This window comes from Hetaerina americana, unplaced genomic scaffold (assembly GCF_022747635.1).
Source record: "Hetaerina americana unplaced genomic scaffold, ioHetAmer1.1.p SCAF_122, whole genome shotgun sequence".
NCBI lineage: Eukaryota > Metazoa > Arthropoda > Insecta > Odonata > Calopterygidae > Hetaerina > Hetaerina americana.
In genome coordinates, this window is record NW_027286315.1 from 453,944 (window position 1) to 466,025 (window position 12,082).

General features: G+C 39.9%; 1 protein-coding gene and 1 non-coding gene across 2 annotated transcripts in view; one reads left to right on the forward strand and one right to left on the reverse strand.

Annotated features, from left to right (window-relative positions):
* Positions 1-12,082, reverse strand: part of LOC139685956 (gamma-aminobutyric acid receptor alpha-like) — a 357,245-nt gene that overhangs the window by 152,255 nt on the left and 192,908 nt on the right. The gene's annotated exons all lie outside the window — the stretch shown is intronic.
* On the forward strand, positions 10,650-10,721 carry TRNAP-UGG (transfer RNA proline (anticodon UGG)). Its single transcript has one exon. It is a non-coding gene; the product is annotated as a tRNA-Pro (tRNA).

The following is a 12,082-nucleotide window of genomic DNA, read 5'->3' on the forward strand; positions in this document are numbered from 1 at the left end:
TAAATTGTTTTTTTTGAATGAGTAGATGGAAGTAAAAATTGTCTCCCACCGAATGAAAAATTTAATGGCAAATTTATATTGGAATTGAATAAATTATCCTTCCTCTTATTTGATAGGAAGTTTAATTACTTACGAATATATTAGTCCTGGAAGAAAAGAAAGCATTCTATATCTTCATCCACACAATACTCTGCAAGCCGTCGGAAGGACGTGTGGCAGGAGGTGGAAGATCACTAACTATTCTACGTACATTCATTCTATTTCCTCATGCACTCGGCACCCCTCGATACATAAAAAACCGCGTGGAAAGGGGGCCACCGAACATCAATCATGTAGCATGCCAACATATATTACGCGTATAAATGGTTAGCACCTATTCCTTTGCCTACACAAAGAGGACAAGAAAATACGTTAAAGGAGGGCAGGCACGTATGCAATTCAGCAAATTATTACCGGTTAGTAGTTTAAGCATTCCGGACGGATAACTCACAAAAACTATAGGCGTTTTAGTATACATTGCTCTACACCATACCTGGCACCAGGGCGCACGGTGGGGGGAGTTAGGAGTGTTTTGTGGGAATTTAATCTTGTGCACCCCTATTTTACAGCGTGTACCTATTATTTTCTGAGGTGTTCCCCCTTTTATTGTTGTCGCGAATAGTGCGCAGGAGAAACGAATACTTGAATCTATCACTTCTCTACTTTTACTAATCTCTAATTTTGTGACAATTTCCGACCCTGTCAATGTAATTGGAGGGCCTAATTATGTCTACATTGTCGGATACGAAACCCCTCGCCTTATATTTTTGAAATAATTTAATTTGAAATGGTTTAATCTAGCCCTGATTCTTCGCACTTCAAAAGGCTAAATTAATCCTCCAGCCCTTGATTTGTTCGCTGTAGGTGATTATATAGCTTACGTGAATTCATAGACAAAACGGTGCGTATAAACGCTCACTGTCTGCCATAGGGAGGGTGAACTCCTAATATATTGGTATTTTGTCTAGGTCATATTCATTGTTGAAAATAATTATTTCCCTTTTTTATCCATTTTTGTTTTCGAAGGTGCTTTTTTCCAATTTACGGAAACCTCCTTTCTAACAATAGCCGCGATAATTTTTTAAAGCAATAAATTCTACTTATACTATATGTATACGACTACGTTTGTACTTCCATTTGATTACTTTTCACCAGCATACTATCACGTCAATATACTCAATCAACCAAAATAATCTTATGACTCAAATCAGTAGAATTGAGGAAGACAAACGAGAAACCATGTTAAGCATTTATCCGAATAATTTATGGGTGGAAGAACGTGAAATAATCTCATCTGAGTTAAGATGAGCAACGAGAAATGAAAAACATGAACACATGTTCTTTGGATTCAAAATAATTAATGAACCTATATATTCAACGAAAATATTTCGTACACCATTTTCAAGGCAAACCTGGTCTCAGAATTGTGATCCTATGTGGTATCTACCAGGGATGTCAGAGGGAATAAAAGGCGCACTGTCGCGAAAATTTGTTATATTTCGGAGATAAAAAATCTGATGGGTGGGGAAGAAATTGGGTGGGAATTAGTACTAAGATGAATTGTTTTCACACCTCCAAGTGTTGATTTTCAAACCAATACTGCCACCACTGCAAGAGACTTTGCCAAAAATAATTTTTTACTATCCATCCATTTTCTTTAGGTTCACATATACTGAAAACCCTTGTGGCATTAACGGGATCGTCTCTTCAATTACCCAGAGATGCTATGAGTAGGCGGCCTGAGCCGGACGTTTGAAATGTATATTCACAATTACCAGTTAATCAAAAGTTACATTCTCCGGAATATTTGACCGTATATAGGTGACCCGAGAATACGTTCAACGTGTGGCCCTGGACTTCTCTCCTTTAATTCCCGTTCCACGCTCAACCCATTTTTTAACTCACCAAGAGAAATCAAATTGTTCTCAATATATCGGAGCTTTCCATACGCCTTAGTGACCCACTTCGACCTTCTTATCCTCCACTTCAATTATCAAGGTCATTTTCCTCGCTAGCGCTTACATGGGCCAGAAAAACACTGGCTGGTCGGCGGCAGTTTGTCCGAAAGATTCGGAGGATATTGTTTGCCTTAGAGCTCCTCTGCATGTGACGCGTCGACACTCTTCGGTGGCTGCGATCGTCTGCTAGGGAGCCTTTCGCCATTGCTGAAGTGGTGAGTAAACATTGTTTCTGATTGAATTTCTTTTATACTTAATTCAAAACCATCCAACCAATGGATATCTTTTCCTTGTGTATTTAATGTGCTAAGTCCACAGTCAAATACATCCTCAGTATTTAATTACCACGTTAATCAAGCCGAAAAAAGCAACGCTGCATGACCTAGCTTTAAGTATCTGATCGTTTACTTCCCACATTGATTTGAAACCACACAGTAATTTACTTCTTAAAAAGTCTCCTATCTTCATCGTTAATCGTCTCATGCCGTCTTTAGTTCTGTAAAATATGAAAGATTATGTAAGATGTTCTGATAATTTTGAACTTTCGTCATTCATCTCAGTGCAATACTGCTCAAGTGGTAGATTTAAGGGAGGCAACCGATAGCTGAGGACATTTGTGCCATTGGGTATGGATGGAAAGGAAGAAGGGTGAAGAGAGAGCCGGCGTCGGCATTAGCGTTCTCTTATCGAAAGTCACCAAGGGGTCCGAAGTATAACGTCCCATCCGACGGACGGCGTACTTACTCAAAGTGCTCTCCACAAAGCACCTCAAGTGGGACATCACTGACCTTCAAAAATCGAGGCCGAGCCCTATTGAGTACGTTGCAGTGGTCACCGCACCATCCCGATCCCACGTAAATGCTTAATCACTAAATAATTTCCCCTAGTTTGATGCTATTTTACTGAAATGGCTCTTATAAACTCATTGCACCAAGTATTATAGTTTTTCCGAATTTTATTTCGTCAAAGTATTGGCATTTAAAGCACTTGGTTTTATAGGTATTTGTACTGGCCACGGCGGAGTATGATAATAATAATTCGGCTTAACTCGGGCGTGATTGAGACTGTGGCAGTCCCTTCTTCCATCTAAGCCATCGCCGAATACATTCAAATGAAATAATTACATTTGAAGGCTAAATAATATAAAAAAATAACTAGGTAATGACAATCGATTGACAATGAATCTGCATGAGTGCAAAGAGTGTGGAGGGATACACAAAATTGTAGGAAAAACGTAAGGAATAAGGCTTTTATCCTTGATGAAAAAACCCACTGCAGTATGCATGAATCCCTAGCCTGCTGTTCTAAAGGTTGCGAGTTTGATTGCCGCCTAAATGGTCTTTACTCCACTTAGGACTTGCTTATTTGTAAATTTAAAATATCTTTCCTGTAGTTGTTCCAATTGTTTGGGTATAAATACTCGTATACTTAATTACCAGGGCAAATCCTCAATTTGGCTGCTAAATTTGAGCTAAGGAGTATAATTACATTCCATATATAGAGTTTCAATACAATCACCTATCATTTTAACCCTATGGTGCATTTGATTGATTTTTTTCCCTTTATTATTGTTGATATTCCACCGGTTATGGCAGGTTTTGGGTGAATACAGCAAAAACCAAGGTAAAAAAATACCTTTCTTTGCCTCTTCTAACAAAGCACACCATGGCATCCTATTCTACAATGAACTTTTCTTCTCCCCAGCATACGAGACTTCCCTCCTACCTTCGTTCCGTCCAGCATGCGCAGTTCCTTTTGAATGGTTTTCATTGCTCGCTTGCCTTAACGTTCTCCTGTCTACACAAAGTCTTCAGCATTTCATTACCAATCAAAAACTCTGCATCCATCTTTCCCATGTATTTCTCATTTTTTTCTATTTGTCGTTCGTAAATATTCAATGTTAAAGAAATAACGTGCTGGCACATTTCATAACTCTGCGTAGAAATGTCTTTTCCCACCCTCCTCCTGCTAACATTCCCTATGTATAAGTACCGGTTAAAGTCTTCATCCTTCTTAGCGACAGTTCTAACGTCGTATTTTCCCATATATATGTATCAAGTCAAGTGTTAACTATTTTAAAATATTTTAACTTTCCCACGTACTAGAGCTAGTAATAATTTTTATGATTTAAAGAAATTTGAAGAGCAGGAAAATATTATTAGTTAAAGTTAAAGAAAGTTTCCGAGGAGTTTCATTTTCCAAGAAACTGCGGGAGATGCCGAAGAAGTAACTTTTAAAGGAGTCATCCGCAAATGTGTATTTCAACGCAACAATTTCAGAGTGTAAAAATAATTCGCCTTGACCGAGATTTCAGAGTTTAAGAGGACGCCTCAATAGCTTAACTGGCTACAGCACCCGGCTCCCGGGTGCTTTAGCCAGTTATCCCGGTTAAGGCGAAAGATTTTTACGCTCTGAAATTGTTGCATTGAGTTTCATTTTGTTCCGAATTCGTTTTTCCCATATTTTATCGTCGTGGGCGATTAGAATTTAAATGGGCACTGCGTCTTATTATAGTATTACATGAATACTCCTCATCGAAGCTTGAAAACGTTCTTTATGAGGAAATCGGTCCCTCTGGCCAACGTTTTATATTTTTCAATCAATGGACAGATGCTGCGAGACGAAAGAGGTCGGGTTAAAACATGCGAGTACACACATTCATTACTGAAGCTATTTAATCGGTTGGTATCTGATGTTTCGTCTCATTTCCGCCAAAGCCATTCCGTGATGATCTCTTCAATTAATTAAATATTACGATTCACCACTTATTTCAGTCGTCTAAGAAATCATTTTTAGCGAAGGAAAAACGTTTAAGGATGCCTGAAATGATGGCTTAAGGAAAGGAGACAGGAATGACTTGCAGTTTTCAACTACACACGGATGAGCTCTTTCCTTCCGAGGGAAAGTTTTATTTTTCTTTCCTTTTCACAACGCTTCGAGGGCATGTAGGTGAGACCGACTTCATAACGTTGCGATTCTTTTCCGCCGCAATTTTCCTGGGTGGTACTGTGAAATAGAATAAAGTTTTCGTAAGGAGGGGATTCCCTTCTTGTCGAAAAATTCATCCTTCAACTAAGGAAAAACTAACCACGGTTCAAATGTTGGAGGAAAAGCTTCCGTTACGTTTCCTTTGGTGTACGGTATTTTCATAATTTGTTCTCTAGTTTATTTCACACTGAATTCATACCAAATATTTCCTTTTGCCGTCAAATTTACGTAACCGAGAAGGAAATTCTGTCGTTATAACCTCACATCCACATTAAATCCACAACTAAAAACCAATGACATCACAATCAACAACTAATTAAAGTAATGGCGTAGGTCTTGAACTGAGTACTGCACTACCAATATGAATTTGATAGAACAGAGTATGATTTAGATACCAATTTTCAAACAATTTTGGACTCGTTCCCTAGAAAAATGAAATCATGATCTTAATTCAGTTACAGCGAGAGTTATTCTCAACCAAGTTTACTGAAATGGTTTTTCACTAATTTTACATCTCTGTCAGCCTCTCTTTTTTACTATCTCCTAGCTTTTTGTATACATTTTCAACACATTCACCACTATCAAATGAAAAACAATGAAATTTAGCCATCCATGCAAAGATTGTCTGTCAATGATAATGGTTTAAAAATGGCAAAAACTTCCCAAAGATGAACAAATTCCATAAATATTTCCATCTTCTAGGCCACTGGATTATTTAAGCCCATAATGACAACGGCAAGTTAGATTGAGTGAAACAAAATTGAAAAACATTGTACGTACGGTGATGGAAGAAAGAATCGGGTGATGTAAAATAACTTATATTTTGCGTTTATGTATAACGAATTAAAATTATGATCGCTTGTAAGAACACTTGATCTTACATGATGACTGCATTAAGATTGTGTCTATTCCTTCACCGCCCTAAATTTAGGATGACGCCAAGGAGTTGTAGAGCAAAATTTTCCTTTTCCTATAACGAAAGAGCGAACTGGAAATTAACTTCGTTGCCAAACTTTCCCAGGATTTGAACAACGTGAATGCATTGGAGTGAAGAGGAGGAGGAAGGAGACTATGGGGTGATAAGTCTACTGCGCCTTATGCCTTGCACCTTTCCACCCGTAACTCTTCGCTCTCGGCGTTAAATGGGCGAATTTCTCCGAAAATCCACTATCCTCTCCCCCATTGGGTTTGCCCCTCGCCTTGTAAGCTGCCCCCGGCTTCGCTGACTCACTTCCCCTCGACCCTCGTCAAGCCTTCGCCTCTTCTCAATCCTCTCTCCCCGTACGGCCTTGTTCTTCCCCAAATAGCAATCTTCATTCCTTCAGTTAAGTATCTTTCGGTTCGCTCTTTTCTTCCAAAAAAATCAATCAATCAATTAAATATATTTTCAAATCTCATATCAGCAATTATTTTCATTAGTCGTAGGAGTTATTACTGTGGGAGGCCAACGATAGCTGAAAACTACATTTACACTGCTATAAACGGCAAACCACCAGGGAGGTGTATGGCAGGGGGTGTATCAACATCGGGCATGTGCAGAACGCGAAAAAACAAAGCTACATGCATGAATAAAAACTGCGGTAAAAATTCTGATATGCAAATGAACTTGTAACCACTTATCAGACTGAAGAGAAATACACATGGTACCACCAAAGTTTGTAGTAAAATCATGTACGTATATTTACGTAATGATGATTCTATTTTATCCCCAGTGATGTGAGTACATCTATATCTACATAATACCCCGCAAGCCGCCGCAAGGGCGTGTGGCGGGGGCGTTAAGTCACCAATTTGTAAAAGGGAACAAAACCACATGCAAAATCAACACATCCATGAAAAACTATACCCGCAATGGCGTATACATTCATGCAAAAATCCTTGGAAGCATGAAGGGGAAACTTAAAAACGAGCAAAGCAAGATAAGCAATACAGTAACGAGCACTTAAGTATTTAATGGGATTCTAATGCGGTCATGAGGGAAGGGTTTTGACAGCAAAACATACGAGTTAAGTGAAATTGCATTCGAGTGAGACTAATTTTTCCATAGGCGCTGAGATTGACAAGTGGAATTTTTGCAATATATAACCCTACAGTTTATATATGTAGCGATAGGTCGCCCTTCCTCAGTGCAATCTTAAAGAGAACTTTTTTTACACTATAATAGTTCGTCATCTCATCCTTTTTCAGAATGAAGCTCTTTAAGCTCTTCCTTATTGTACGGCCACAATATCAGTTGCAGAACTAAAATCTTATTTGGCCCTCTCTCCTATGTTTTCAGATGCTTACCATCTTCTTCGTGAAGAGAAGAAGTCTACCCCTTGTCCCTTTCCTGTATCTCATAGTGCTCCTTTGCGAGCTTGACGCCTTAGTCAAGTGCTAATTGAATTTTAAGCGTTGGCTGCAATTATGCGTGTATGTAACGCATTCGGCGGGAGGTGTGAGGGGGGGAGTGGGTTAGGGGTTCGCCCTCGGAGAGGGACGCGTAGTTTTGCTGCCATAGGAAACATGACAGCAGCTGCCGAAGGGACGGGGATATCATCTCCCCGTTCCGTCCTGGTTCGTTTCCCTCCCATTCCAACCTTAGTTCCTATGATCCAGGGTCAGCGTGTAAGGGTTCTCTTTGGGCGAGGAGCTTCAGCCTTCCCCCGCATCGCTCATTAATTGAGGCCATAAGGGGAGCCTAAGACGCTTTGAAAGTTGAGGGTAAAATGAAGGCGGTTCTAACTGCTTAAATTAGTTTGGAAATTTTCAACGGTGAGTCTGCAACACTTGATGAATTCCTTATAATTATTTTATCTGCACTTTTTAAACACTAAGTCGAAGAAATAAGGGTTAGGAATTAATTATCCCTCCCTAATGACCATTATATGTTATCAATTAAGTCTAGAAGAATTTTTATAAAAGAATTAAAATCACTGCCAAATTAATTAAACTTTCGCATTTACTCGTATATATAAGGGAGAATCTAATATCTGGCTGATAATATGATCGAAATATATGGTTTTATTATGTCTAAGAAAATAGTAGAGATAGAGTAAAACCTTAATATCAATTATAACTGCGTTCGTTGATATGTCATATTCGTTTTTATTTGGTCATATGGAAAAATGGGATGTTGATTAGAGTATATTGCAAAGTGACGCCAAAAATATATACCAACCTATTTTGTATGACCAAGGTAGTAAAGAGATTTCACAATTCCATTCAATTCCATTGTACGAACAGCGTACTCCACTTAAGGTACTCACCACAAGACTTCGAAGTAGGGTTTGGGTTATAACTAAAAAAGTCTCCCACCACAAGAATTTGAACCTGGCCACGAGCAGATCGCAACATTAATTATAACTACGTTTGTTAATATGTTACATTCGTTATTATTTAGTCACATGGAGAGATGGGGTGCTGATTAGAGTGTATTGCAAAGCAACATCAAAAAAGGTATACCAACCTATTTTCTATTTTAACTTCCTTTTTTTAGCATACATTTTTTAACAATTTCATTAAATTTACTACCCTTCTTTATAAAAAAAGTGAGCAGTTTCATTTAACCCGAGCATATTTTGTATAATTTCACTCAATGGAGCAGGATCAAAGTGAAATGGTTATAGAAATACGAAATGAGTGTTTTTAAAGATCCATTTAGCAAATGCATATTTACGTCGCGTGATCGGCTTTGAAAATCAAATATCGTCATATTTGCTTGTTTCAATACATAGTCTCTAGTTTTTTAAATGGTTTCTTTGAAGCCTTAGTGAACCCAAGTAATCTTTCAATCGTCTTATTTGATACCGCCGTTCAAAAAGTGTCCTCCCACTCCGCCTCTCCGCTTTCGTTTCATTCCCCGACCAAATTCTGAGGGTGAAAACTTCAACGGGGTCTGCACAGCTCTTAAAACTCCCCCTCTCCCCTCCCTCCCTCTTCTCCTGTCGTCTCAGCCGCGAGGGTAGAATTCACTCGACAGTTTGCGGAAACGCTCCAAATGGTGCAAGTGCGAATTCCATCGAACAAGACTCTTCCCTCCTCCTTCCTCCTCAACCCTCCCCGACGGTAATCTCTCTTTCTGGACTGGAAAAAGCCCTTCCCATTCCTTCCTTCCGCCCTCAATTTTTTCCCCCACCCCTTTTGCTCCCATTTACCGATAGGGATCGCTTCTTTCTCCCCACTTCTATTCCCGCTCCATCCTCTACATCTCCCGCTAAACCTCCTTACACCACCCCTCCTGCGGTTTTTAAGTCCCTTTCCTCGTTTGTCTAATGACGTGCGGGCGGCGTGGATTTCCTGCTCGCCGCCCCACACCCACATACCCACCCCTCCTGGCGGTGGTCTCGGCCCATTGCAAGACCCGGAGATGTGGGGGGAAGTGTTGGTACTGTGCACTCGCCAGCGACGTGGAATGGGATCGACTGGAGCAAAACCAGAAATGTGTTGAGGTCGGAACTATTGGTCAAAAAAAAATAGGACGAACGTTCAGTCTGGAGCTTGGCTAGGCTTTCGGATTCCGTTCTCTCTGGAGGGAGAGGAGGCTACCGATGCATAAAAAACCTTGCTGACTTCGCTCATGCGTAACGCGTACGCTAATTTGTATAGAAAGGCTAACCGAAAGAAATTTGTTCAAAGAGGAAAGCTTCCATTTCGTCTCTCGCGTGTGGCCATAAATAAGATTAATGAGTTTCACGTGCAGTTATGAATGAAATCTCTGGGTAATGCTCAAAAGGACACGTATATTAAGCAACGACCAAGTGTACACTTATAAGAGGAAAACCATCCACTGTTATCAAGGCAATGATTGGTTTAATAGGTAAGACTGGAGCTCGTCTAGTATTAAGTCAAACGGAGTGTGAAATACACGCATCACGAGGGCAATAATGAGGGCTAGTTCCTTTCCCTGTGTCGCCTGCAGTTTCCCTAGCTGGTATGAAGAGAAGAAAATTGTGTATCTCATATGATTAACAAATAACGAAACAGCTTTGGCGAGGTTGAGGGTGTCCAGAGACATTACTTTGAATCAAACCCGAGGTCTTCGTTCAGTAGTACAATGTTCTACGTACCTCTCCCAGCCATTAATTACACCCTTGACGTAGACTTTAGTTTTTGTGTAATTGATTCATGCTGAACACAGTAGGAGAATCAAAATGAATGGTTCTACATGAAAGAAAAAGGGAGAAATACATATGAGAAATGAGCAAGAATTTCCTGACGGGAGATTCAAAAGGAGACTATTTTTTAAAACCACGACACAAGGTTCAAATCAACCATAAACAGTCTTAAATGTCATGTAAGCATTCAAATTCTAATACCATATAGTGTAGTCAAGTACCAAGTGAACAGCAGAAGCCCGAGCCCGCTAGTCAATAATTATGTAAAAAGAAAATGACCGTAGTTGATAATTCTGCGTATCGAAATATTTCGCAATGGTGCAAATAATATAGAAATGTTGCCCATTTTTTCTCGTCCTGATTGAATTTGATGCCATTAATTGACACAGTCGCCTTAAGCTCAATTAAACTTCTGCATATGCAACAGCTTTACATCCTAATTTTCGAATTAAATTTCTTTTTGATTGTGCAGGCAAATATATTTAATAGTGAAGCATTGTAGGATTCCAGCGAGGTTTTCCACGGATGGCACGTCCTAGTGTGGCGGTGTTTCCTCATAATGTTATGTGGCCTGTTGGTCTAGGGGTATGATTCTCGCTTTGGGTGCGAGAGGTTCCGGGTTCAAATCCCGGACAGGCCCATTATTTTACATTTTGATCATTTTTCCGATATAATTTATTAAACAAATTAGCTTAATATAGTAATTAATTCTTTTGTTAATGATATCATGTTTTTTTATGATACAAGTGACTTGTATGTACCGCCCTTTCACTGCTATTAGGTATCCGCACATTAGTCACATCTCAGTAGATTTCGCAGGTTTGTCACACCACCTCCAATTCTTGTGCGGGTGTTTTCCTGCAGTGTATTTTTCTGTTAAGGATATCCGATTTTCACAATCCTTAGGCTTTTCCGACAAATATCTAATATCTTTTCACACACTATCCAATTTTTGATTTCCCCAATGTAGTATTTATTTTATTTATTTATCGTTGTTTTATTTCTAAATGTCCTAAAATAACTGTGAAAATCTACACTCTTACACAATACAAATTTAAGATAAAATATTACGATATGTTGTGACATGAATATTAGCAAAACTTTTGATAGATTATAATAAATGGATTGTGGAAACCGGAGTAACTCTCGGAAACCAACGGTTGATTCGCGAAGTAATCTAATCGTTACCATCGTCCCAATTGATATTCTCCAATTTTTGCGTGGATATTCGCAACCACCCTCTGTCCTTGGAAGATGCCGGAGTAATGTTAAGGTTTCGAGCACCTTGGAATGAGAGATGGACGTGAGGGTAGAAGCGTGAGTGGGCTGGAACAACTGGGATTGGAAATTGAACGAAATCATCCGCCTTCCCAACTCCTCCGCCCTCCCTCTCCCCCTCTTGATGCACACCCCAACCCCCGGCTCCCTAGACCCCGAGCCTTCTCCACCCCATGACGGAATGAGATTTTCGTTCGTTCATTCGTTAGAAGACGTCATCTGGCGGATTCGTGCGCAGTTATTAGCAGTCTTGTGCCCGGGCGGGGAGAGAGGGTTGACTACGGAGGGGATGTAGAGGAAAAACGGAGGAGGAGATTGGGAGGCTGGTGGGTGTTTAGGGAAGTAAGGAGCGTGCTGTGATATAGGCATGGGAGGGGGGAAAAGAGGGGGAGAGAGGTGATGGTCGGTTATTATAAACGCGTGGGAGGGTTAATAAATGAAAGGAATGACAAAGAATGCTCTCCCATTCCTCCCCAATCATTTCCCCTTGCGCCCATTTGCAATTTGGTGGCAGAATATTTATCTTGGGCTGAATCCAGGGTATTCTCGTCCAAAGTCACTTTTGAGTGAAGGGTCTACCCACCTACGTGCTTGTTTTTACCGGAATCAAATTTCCGCACCGATTCAAGAATAACGAACGGAGATTTTCGGAGGTGAAGCAAAATATTTTGATTAATGCTCAGAAAGGGATGCTCTGTAAACCAATGAGGATGATGGAATGGT